The 10,608-nt window shown below is 40.4% G+C and overlaps 1 long non-coding RNA gene across 2 annotated transcripts; it reads right to left on the minus strand.

The window, feature by feature from the left end:
- Window positions 1–7,180: 7,180 nt before the first annotated feature.
- On the minus strand, window positions 7,181–10,057 carry LOC105029116. 2 transcript variants are annotated; one of them, XR_829455.4, is made up of 3 exons: window positions 9,898–10,057; window positions 8,016–8,094; window positions 7,181–7,406 (listed from the first exon to the last, which is right to left on the minus strand). It is a non-coding gene; the product is annotated as an uncharacterized LOC105029116 (long non-coding RNA). The 2 variants fall into 2 exon arrangements; XR_829454.4 differs by lacking the exon at window positions 9,898–10,057 and adding an exon at window positions 9,448–9,594.
- Window positions 10,058–10,608: the final 551 nt, after the last annotated feature.

Genomic DNA, 10,608 nt, shown 5'->3' on the forward strand with positions numbered 1-10,608 from the left:
GCCTGTCTCAGCCCCAAGGTCTTACGCTGCTATATTATTGTGCTGGGGGAGTAGGGTCAGTTCTTCTTCTCCACTATAAATCCTTGTAAATCTAAGGAATGCTTTTTCATAATCTTCCCTGTCTCATGCCCTGTTTTAAACTTAGGAGGACATGAGGTCTTGACCCACACCTCCATAATATACAATTACTGTACAGTTCTAACATGGTTGCAGCCAACAGTAGTGTTTTCCATTCTCTATCAGTCTGTTTGAGAACCCTAACCCTATAAAAGATATATTGATGTCTGGAAAGAACTTTAATTCATCTGAAGGGCGTTGGTGCATTTGCCTTCAGCTAATTACATTGGACATAGAATGAATCCAAGACATTTGGAGTCATGAAAAGGCATAAGGACACACGACGACCATGTCAATACCATAAATATTGTGATTGTGACAAATTTAATGTCAGCATTGCAAAATATATTGTTTTGAACATGCAAAATGTGAAATAAAACACAGTAGTATGTGATGTGCTGCTTCTTCTCCAGAGGGCAGCATTGTATCATAATACTTATATCATCAATGAGACGCATTCATACGTTAACTCTTCCTTCATATCAAAAATGCCACATGCTTCTCAGATAATCAATGATACCTTCCCATGCAAATGTTGTAGCTGAATCTTTCTGAAATATATATAAGGTTGTTTATCAAACTTTTATTTTCTATGTCTGAAGAGGGTAACATGTATTAAAAAAACAGAGTTTTTAGCATCTTGAGAAAAACCATTACATAATTTGTAAGTGGGTCTTTTTATTTTAAATTAGTCATGAACTACACTCTTTCTGCGGGTATTTTTTGTCACAATTCTTGTTTGTGATAATTAATTGATGCTCCCTCCTTGCTGCCACCTAACATCGTCCCAAATTCTTAAGATAAACATGAATACTAATCGGTTTTCTTTCCACGTCTGATTTATGCATGAGGAGTAAGTGGTCATAAAGAGATGCAGCGGCACAAATCAGTCTGGCAGCTGCCATGCAGTTCTCTCCAGCATTAGCCATTCAGGTCCTTTCCTTAGCTGAAGGAAACAACTGTACTGACCCATGTCTGGACTTCAAATGACCATATTTACTTCACTGACTAGGCTGAGGGTATGCCACGATTGAACAAACTCATTGCTGAATGGATGGAGAACATTATATTTTAAAGGCTGTTTCAATTTGAAAGACGATTATTTCATCTAGAGTTCCAGTAAATTCTCATCAACAATCCCTTGAAGATGAAGATTTTCATTTTTTTTTCACAGCTTTAAAGCATCTTGCTTTGTTTGAACTGTCTTCCTTTATCTTGTTTAGGGTCTTGCTGCGGTTGAGCAGGACAAGTCATTGACAAGCCATTGACTCGTTCACTGGGTTAGTCAGCGGGTTGAAGGTCCTTTCATTTCTGCATTATTTCTTGTTGGCCAGAGTGATGTGGATGTACACTAGAATCTGATTGGAACCAAGTAATGAACGAAGTATTTTTTGTGTAAACCTGTCTGAAATAGTATACCCAAAAAATCTCCTGTCCAGCCTAAAAATAAAGGAAGAGTAAGGTGCTCAAAAGAGGGGTCTTGACAAAAACATTCACTAAAAGTATCACGTTTTTTTACATCTAAAAGATGTATTTACAGGATATTACCTAAAGATCACAAAAACTCATAGCTAAATTGTGTCATGTGAATTTTACAGAGTAGTTTACTGTGTGTTTGTGTGTGTGGCACTTAAGTATTAAGTTTTGAAATATAAATGTTGTTGCCAACTTCTTAAAACAACCTACACCAGACAGTGAATGAAAAAATATATACGAAATTGCAACCCTCTTGGTAGAAATCTCTGAAAAATGTGCATTGTGGCCCCACAACCCAAATGTGTCACACAAATGATATTTGTTGCATCTCACAATCAATGATGCTTCCAGAATGTAGTATTTTTTCCCGCTATGGCAGAATGTTTATGTTTTTGCGTACTTGCTGTATTCAATATTTTATGGAGTGTTGCAGTGTGTGTGTGTATTGCATGTTCGGGGAGGGAGGTTTGGCCGCTTAATAATCTATTAATGTGGCTCAAACTCTAACTCTTGGTAGATCTCCCAGAGTGAAAGAGGAACACGCTTTCACCGAGGGATTTAGCTAAATTGACATATTTCCAAATATACCATAGTTCCCCTTAAATTGATTAATTCCAATCACGCACCAATGTTTCAGTGTCAATCCATATTTTATGAGTCTTTTATGAGTCATTTGGAACTTCTGCTTCCTTGAATGTTTCCACCTAAATCAATTTGATTCTTGGAAAACACAAAATGTTGACCACCAAAGTACACGGAGAATATGTCAGAAAGCCTAGAAGGCATTCCAGGTCATATCTAAGGAATATGAATATCTCCTATCACCATATATGGAATGGCATTGATAAATAGCATCATCATTTTGTTGAGTCATATGTTTATGTCAAGTTAACAAACCCAAGGACCTTCCTGCATGAGTAACTGTTCTTGCAGGCTCTGCCATTTTGGCATTATCCACCACAGTGTCATGTTTCATCTGTATAAGTGTTGATTTACTACTCAACCAAGCAGTGTTCACAACTCTGTCAACCTAGCTGCAACAGCCTGTCTTGGGTACAAAATGAAATCAATTTGCCTCATTGCCACCACTAGCAGCTCATTATTACAGCCAGAAGCATCAGGTCTTGGCTGCTCCTTTTGAGTGCAGCAGAGCAGAATTCATTACATTTGCACAGTAGGAAAAGTGGCATATGTGCATTACTTAAAGGCCTGCATAGTGTTTACGTTTTATATTTGTAATATGTCATGAAATAATAGTCTAAGGCTAGCTAACTAAACAATCTATCCCGATAACTAGACATGCTACATGTGAGCTACAAGATATGCAAAACATTTGTAGAGATACGTAAAAAGTGGTAGCCCCCTCCAACCTTAAACCTAATCATGACCAGACTAATATCTGTGTATCATTTAAATGTAATTCTGCTGGATCAGGAGTCTGTGCAATGCTAGCTGGTGAGTACTGGCAGCTAGCTGGTGAGTACTGACTTATGTATAAAGTATGTTTTGTCAGTTTTTTATTTACTCTGAAAAGGTTGAGTGTCAAAGGTTTTTTGAAAAACTGACAGGCACTGCTAACCTAGATTCAAGAGCAAGCTGGTTCCAATATTAGGGAGCCAGGACAAAGGAGCTTTAAGGGTTTTTCCACTACTTGTTCGTGCTGGTCTCCATGGCCCACTTTGAAATGGAACCTGTCAGATAATCTTGGCCTAACATGATATCCGGTACTTGTTGTGAATCAAGTAGGATGGTGGGTGGAGTTTCAATTGGCTACTCGCTGATAGGTCTCACACAATAATGTCTTATCGTCTGCTTTTCTCTGTACTGGTGCCATCCACATTGTACTAGTTGATTCAGCTCAGATGCAAGCAGGATTGAAACTGTAGTCAGAAGTCATTGGGTTCGACAGCAATAATTAAATACAAGCATTGATGATCAGCATGGAAACACATTTCAATCAATCAATCAAATTTATTTATAAAGCCCTTTTTACAACAGCAGTTGTCACCAAGTGCTTTACAGAGACACCCGGCCTTAAACCCCAAGGAGCAAACAACAGTAGTGTTGAATTTCAGTGGCTAGGAAAAACTCCCTAATTTTAGGAAGAAACCTAGAGAGGACCCAGGCTCAGAGGGGTGACCAGTCCTCTTCTGGCTGTGCCGGGTGAGATATTAAGAGTCCAATTGGAATAATAAATACATTTCTCTGGGCTAAATCCAGAGTTTATTTGATTTTAGACTACGTCAGAAGTATGACCAGGTGGGACAAGGACAGGGACAGCAACGGGCCCCCCAAACCAGGTAATCCGCAGGTGTGGACCAGGACCTCATCTCCTTCTAAAATGTAAAACTGGAGGAAACTGAGAAAAGTTAGTAGTACATCCCTCATATCACCCAGCACAATAATATAGCAGCGTAACACCTTGGAACTGAGAGGGGGGGGTTACATGTTATTTAACACCACTGCCACTTGCGGTCTAACAGCCATATTGGGGTCAATTGTTGTTAAGTACTCCCTGAAGGGGCAGCTACATGTTGATTTGGGATAAAACATTTGTTTGAGTGGAAATGGTGGAGGGCGGTTTGGATTTTAACATTGGCTTCACAACACAGAATAATTTTCCTGCAAGGCACCGACAGCATCCCCTGACGTATCTCAAAAATGTTCACTTCCTCCCACAACAGGAGAGCACAACTAAGAGGCCCAAATGGTTTCTCAATGCTTTTCCCACAGTGAGTGACCACCTGCAAGTATTTCTTCACCATATTAACCTAAATTGCTCAGGTTAAGAGCGTCTGCTGAAATAACTACATTTGTTGTGATTTTGTGTCATGAAATGAACATATTAATGTTGTTTTCAAAGGCACTTGATGGAAAATAGAAGACATGAGTCTCCCCACTGAAATAGATAAGCCGTTTTATGAAACACTGTTTAAAAAGGTGATGTTACCTTGTTTGAAGATCAAAAGTGACTCACAACCCCTTTCAGAATAAGGTTCTGGTGAGGTCGTTTGGTGAGGATGCACTTTTCTGATTTCATGAGCTAGAATCTTGTCACTCTTACACTCACCTAAAGGATTATTAGGAACACCTGTTCAATTTCTCATGAATGCAATTATCTAATCAACCAATCACATGGCAGTTGCTTCAATGCATTTAGGGGTGTGGTCCTGGTCAAACGGGAGATTGACAGACAGATCGGTGCAGCTTCTGCAGTAATGCAGTCGATGTATCGGTCTGTCGTGGTGAAGAAAGAGCTGAGCCGCAAGGCGAAGCTCTCGATTTACCAGTCAATCTACGTTCCTACTCTCACCTATGGTCATGAGCTTTGGGTCATGACCGAAAGGACAAGATCCCGGATACAGGCGGCCGAAATTAGCTTTCTCTGCAGGGTGGCCGGGCGATCCCTTAGAGATAGGGTGAGAAGCTCGGTCACCCGGGAGGAGCTCAGAGTAGAGCCGCTGCTCCTCCACATCGAGAGGGGTCAGCTGAGGTGGCTTGGGCATCTTTTTCGGATGCCTCCGGAACGCCTTCCTGGGAAGGTGTTCCGGTCCCGTCCCACCGGGAGGAGACCCCGGGGAAGACCTAGGACACGCTGGAGGGACTATGTCTCCCGGCTGGCCTGGGAACGCCTCGGTGTCCCCCCGGAAGAGCTAGAGGAAGTGTCTAGGGAGAGGGAAGTCTGGGCATCCCTGCTTAGACTGCTGCCCCCGCGACCCGGCCCCGGATAAGCGGAAGAAGATGGTATGGTATGGTATGGTATGGTCCTGGTCAAGACAATCCCCCTGAACTCCAAACTGAATGTCAGAATGGGAAAGAAAGGTGATTTAAGCAATTTTGAGCGTGGCATGGTTGTTGGTGCCAGATGGGCCGGTCTGAGTATTTCACAATCTGCTCAGTTACTGGGATTTTCACGCACAACCATTTCTAGGGTTTACAAAGAATGGTGTGAAAAGGGAAAAACATCCAGTATGCGGCAGTCCTGTGGGCGAAAATCCCTTGTTGATGCTAGAGGTCAGAGGAGAATGGGCCGACTGATTCAAGCTGATAGAAGAGCAACTTGGACTGAAATAACCACTCGTTACAACCGAGGTATGTAGCAAAGCATTTGTGAAGCCACAACATGCACAACCTTGAGGCGGATGGGCTACAACAGCAGAAGACTCCACCGGGTACCACTCATCTCCACTACAAATAGGAAAAAAGAGGCTACAATTTGCACGAGCTCAACAAAATTGGACGTTTGAAGACTGGAAGAATGTTGCCTGGTCTGATGGGTCTCGATTTCTGTTGAGACATTCAGATGGTAGAGTCAGAATTTGGCGTAAACAGAATGAGAACATGGATCCATCATGCCTTGTTACCACTGTGCAGGCTGGTGGTGGTGGTGTAATGGTGTGGGGGATGTTTTCTTGGCACACTTTAGGCCCCTTAGTGTCAATTGGGCATCATTTAAATGCCACGGCCTACCTGAGCATTGTTTCTGACCATGTCCATCCCTTTATGACCACCATGTACCCATCCTCTGATGGCTACTTCCAGCAGGATAATGCACCATGTCACAAGGCTCGAATCATTTCAAATTGGTTTCTTGAACATGACAATGAGTTCACTGTACTGAAATGGCCCCCAGTCACCAGATCTCAACCCAATAGAGCATATTTGGGATGTGGTGGAACAGGAGCTTCGTGCCCTGGATGTGCATCCCACAAATCTCCATCAACTGCAAGATGCTATCCTATCAATATGGGCCAACATTTCTAAAGAATGCTTTCAGCACCTTGTTGAATCCATGCCACGTAGAATTAAGACAGTTCTGAAGGCGAAAGGGGGTCAAACACAGTATTAGTATGGTGTTCCTAATAATCCTTTAGGTGAGTGTATATTATCATAAAATCCAATAATTTGTTAGCAAAATGGGACTTTTCACCTAGAAAGAGATTTCAGATGGATGATTATGTGACCAGTGTGCACCATTAAGTTTGAACGGAAAAATTCAGCATTAGATCCCAAAGAAAACAATCTCCACTTTGGAGAAGTTAGTTGCCTGTATCATAAGCACAACAATGCTCTTGGAATTTTCATGTCTCTGTCAGGGCCAAAAAGTACATGAAGGGCAGCATAGGTTGATATGAACTCTGCTTTTTGACAGTGGATAAGCAGTTTTAAATGCTACCGGAGACTATGAAGACTTAATTAGGTTGCGGTCTGAAAGAAGCCTATAAATACAACACTCCCCATAAATCTTGCATCTGAAGGTTGAAACAACTAACGCTAAAGATTTATCAACAGGACATTCAACATGTGTGTGCATTACTGGCTTGAGTAGTATTTTTTGAGGTTGTAAAGCTTGGAGATTCAATTCAGTGACTTTTGAGAAACAGGCTCAATGTTCTAACCTATTTGCACAAATACTGAACCATCCTTAGGTTAAGAATGACATGATTCTATTCTGAGTGATCAGAAACCCTGTAAAAACTGACATATAAAAAATTCTGGCTATTATTTTTGGACCATTTGATAAAATAAAAACATTTACATGATTAGCATTTTTTTTTGTATCATATTTGATTTATTAGGCATTTATGGCAATTTATTTATCACAACAATGTTTATTTTTGGAACACCATTTTTTTTCATTGGGTTTGGAACATTTCAGTTGGTTTGTTTCCTTTTGACATGTCATGGCTGTGGGGCAGGACTGTGGGGCTGGATCTAGACCACGGAGGTACTCCTCCTCAGAGACCAGCTCCTTGTCCCTGAGTAGTTTCTCCATGGTCCAGTTCTGCTGCAACCTTGGTTGGTGGTTCATTCTGTCACAGGTATGGGGCAGAACATGAGGCACAGAGTGTAGGGAAACATCCCCTTATTTGTTGTTCAACAGCAACAAAACCAACCAAAGGAGAGTCAAAAACATGAACTACAGGCATAAACAATGTACCACAAAGTAGAAGAAGACTAGAAGGGTGACTTAAATAGGGTCCCCATATAGGAAAGTACTGCCTCTAATTGAGGACAATCAAAAGCTGAGCGCAGATGTTTAGACGCACCTCTGCGGTCAGGCCCCAACTGTGGCCCCAAGGCTCATAAAGATGGCTAGAGGCACCACAGCCAGGACCTGACCTTGCAACCTTTTTATTTTGCCTTGTGATAGGCAAAAAAAACAGTTTGCACATAACATATCACCTCCCATGAACTTGCTGTATGTTTCAACAATGGCTGGTCTGGGAACAATTGTGTTTTGGATTTTTGATCCACATTTCCCACTGGTTCAATGCCAGTGAAATAGAAAAGTACGTTTACAGCATTGTTGTCAAACCATTTTTACAATGATGTTGTTGTCCTGGTTTACATTGAAATCCACTGACCCACTTCCCTTTTAACTTCTAAGCTATTTAATCAATCATGTTGCAGTCTTTTACCCTGTTCATTCGGACTGTGCCTATGTAGTGGATTCCTCTTTTTGGTGTTCCACCAGTAGAACTGATGGAAAATATTTGCCTGCAAAAATATATGGAAGAGTTGATGTCATTTTCAGGTCAACATCTCCAGTAACACGAACATCAGATCTCTCTTTGCCTGGATTGTCTGCACCTTGACAAACATGACAAAGCCACTTTGCCCAGCACGTACCCACATCTTAAACCCAATTTGTGAGGTTTAGCTGGCATACAGACACATATACAGACACATGAGATTTTCCCTTGAATGGCAACATAATTTCATCAACTGCATGACATTCTTCGGGAAGTATACGTTGTGCAAACATGACCTGCGTTTCCATGCAAAGAAAGCTCATCTTTCTTTGCATCATCAGACACATTGAGGTTGTCCTGATTACATACTCTGAATTTCTTCTCCGAATTGGTCAATATAACATACAAATTATAATATCCAAGGAATTATTTTATTGAATATTGATGAGAAAAAACTATTAGCAAGCAAGCCATTGCAACATCCAAGTGATTATCATGACAGCTTGTTGGGTATATAAAAAACACACAAATATCTAAATTTCCACTCTAAATATATCTTATGATGCTTTTTTAGACGGCCTTGTGACCAAAGAGTCATCACTAGCTTATGTAGCCACAAAACAACAATCTTCAAGATTCTACATTTTGTCTTCATAAATTTTATTTTATACCCAATTACTCCTAACTGTAACCACTCACTTTAGGAGTTTGTCCTGAAAATTAAATGTTTCAAATACGTATTTAACCACTAATAGAATACAAAAGACCTTTTAATTAGATTTCCCCAGCTTCAATATTCCTTTAACTCAAAATGTTTATACTAGATTTTTTACACATCCTAAATCCATAAAATCTATGTACAATAAGTAAAATGAGGTTACTGCCCAACACCTCTAAAAACTGAACTAAAAACTTCATTTTCCTTGAAGTATGAAACAAGCTTATGCTTCTTTGAAGTTAACCTTTTTTTTTTAAGTATTCATGCACAGATACAGGAAAAACAATAAAATATTGGACAATGATTTAAAATGGAAATCTTTGTGGCCACGTGTTTCTGGTTTGAGGGTTACTGGGTAACTGTAGTTAAGCAGTCTAATATCATGCAAAGATACATCAATAGTACAATTCTGTATGAATTTCAGTTGAAATACATTGCTACAATATGCATTTATATAATTATATTAGTGACGCCATCTTTTATCACATGCCAATGTTTTTTTTATATTTAATGCATTTTGTTTACATAATTTTGAACTAATTCAGACCAGTTTTCTCACTACGGTCTGTAAATGGCTGAACAATAATATCATGTAAAACAGACATAATATATGTAAAACAGACATCCAATGTGCTGTTGCTACTAGTAATTTTGACTTACAGTTCATCTCGTCACACACTAGCGCGAACTCGTGTCCTCTGCTTCGCAACACACGTGACTGCCCTTCTTGACAACATTCCAACTGTTTAAGCTATTCATAAAGGTACCAATTGTAAAGAGCAATCAGCAACATTTCAAGCTATTTGTGATACGATCTTAACTCAGTTCCCCCTGCATACTCATAGATGCAGTGTGTATACAATGCTAAGCGTGTTTGCCAAATGATGAAGCCAGGATACAGGAGGGTTCTGGCGGCATGGGAGAGCTGTAGAAATCGCCTTATGGCGGCGATTCCAGTCTTCGCTACTTCACTACAGAGAGGTATGGTCTGTGTGATCACTGATCAGAGCCGAGTTCTATGAATGCCCAGCCAGGCCTTTTTTCCAGGAAAGAGAAACGAAAGCAATTAGTGAAAACAGGTCTGTGCGATTTGTATTTGCCAGTACTCACCAGCTAAACTCGCACAGCCTCCTGATCCAGCAAAATTTCATTTAAATGCCACACGGATATTAGTTTGGTCATGATGATTAGGTTTAAATTTGGAGGTGGCTACCTTGTAACCGGATCAATCAGCTCACTTTCATGAATTATGGGTGAGGTCTAGGTGATGACGAGTACTTTTCAGTAATGTTCAGCGATGTTTAACCAAATGGTATTAGTCTTTCGCATTTTTGTTTCATTTGCTGGTACATTTTCTTGGTACTTTCGAAGCTGCCTTCGATGTACAAATGTTTGTAAGAAAGACGTCAATAATTAAGCTTGTGGGATCAGGCAGTTGTGCACTGCCAATTTCTTAGGTTGTTCTTCATTTAGGTGCTTCTCCTGCATCATTGCCAGATCACAATCAAGGAATTGTGGATGTACCAGAATTGTATACCTCTTAACAGTGTTCTGAAATCCATTACAGTTACAACTGATGAGTCAAATTTTATTTACCTTGCTGTCCATAGTGTTATTCCTTTGGCTGTGTAATGCTGCTCCTGTGCCTCTTATGGAGCCAGCCTAGATCTAACCTTGGAATGAAATGACTTGCAACTGTGGGGATAAACAAGAAAAAGAGCAGCATGTCATATACATGGCCAACTGGCCATTAAGAATGCTGCCAAAAACACTAAAGGAGGAGGTTAATGATACCTTCCTTTGGCCTATCCATGAAGGCAT

Source organism: Esox lucius, chromosome 7, assembly GCF_011004845.1.
Source record: "Esox lucius isolate fEsoLuc1 chromosome 7, fEsoLuc1.pri, whole genome shotgun sequence".
NCBI lineage: Eukaryota > Metazoa > Chordata > Actinopteri > Esociformes > Esocidae > Esox > Esox lucius.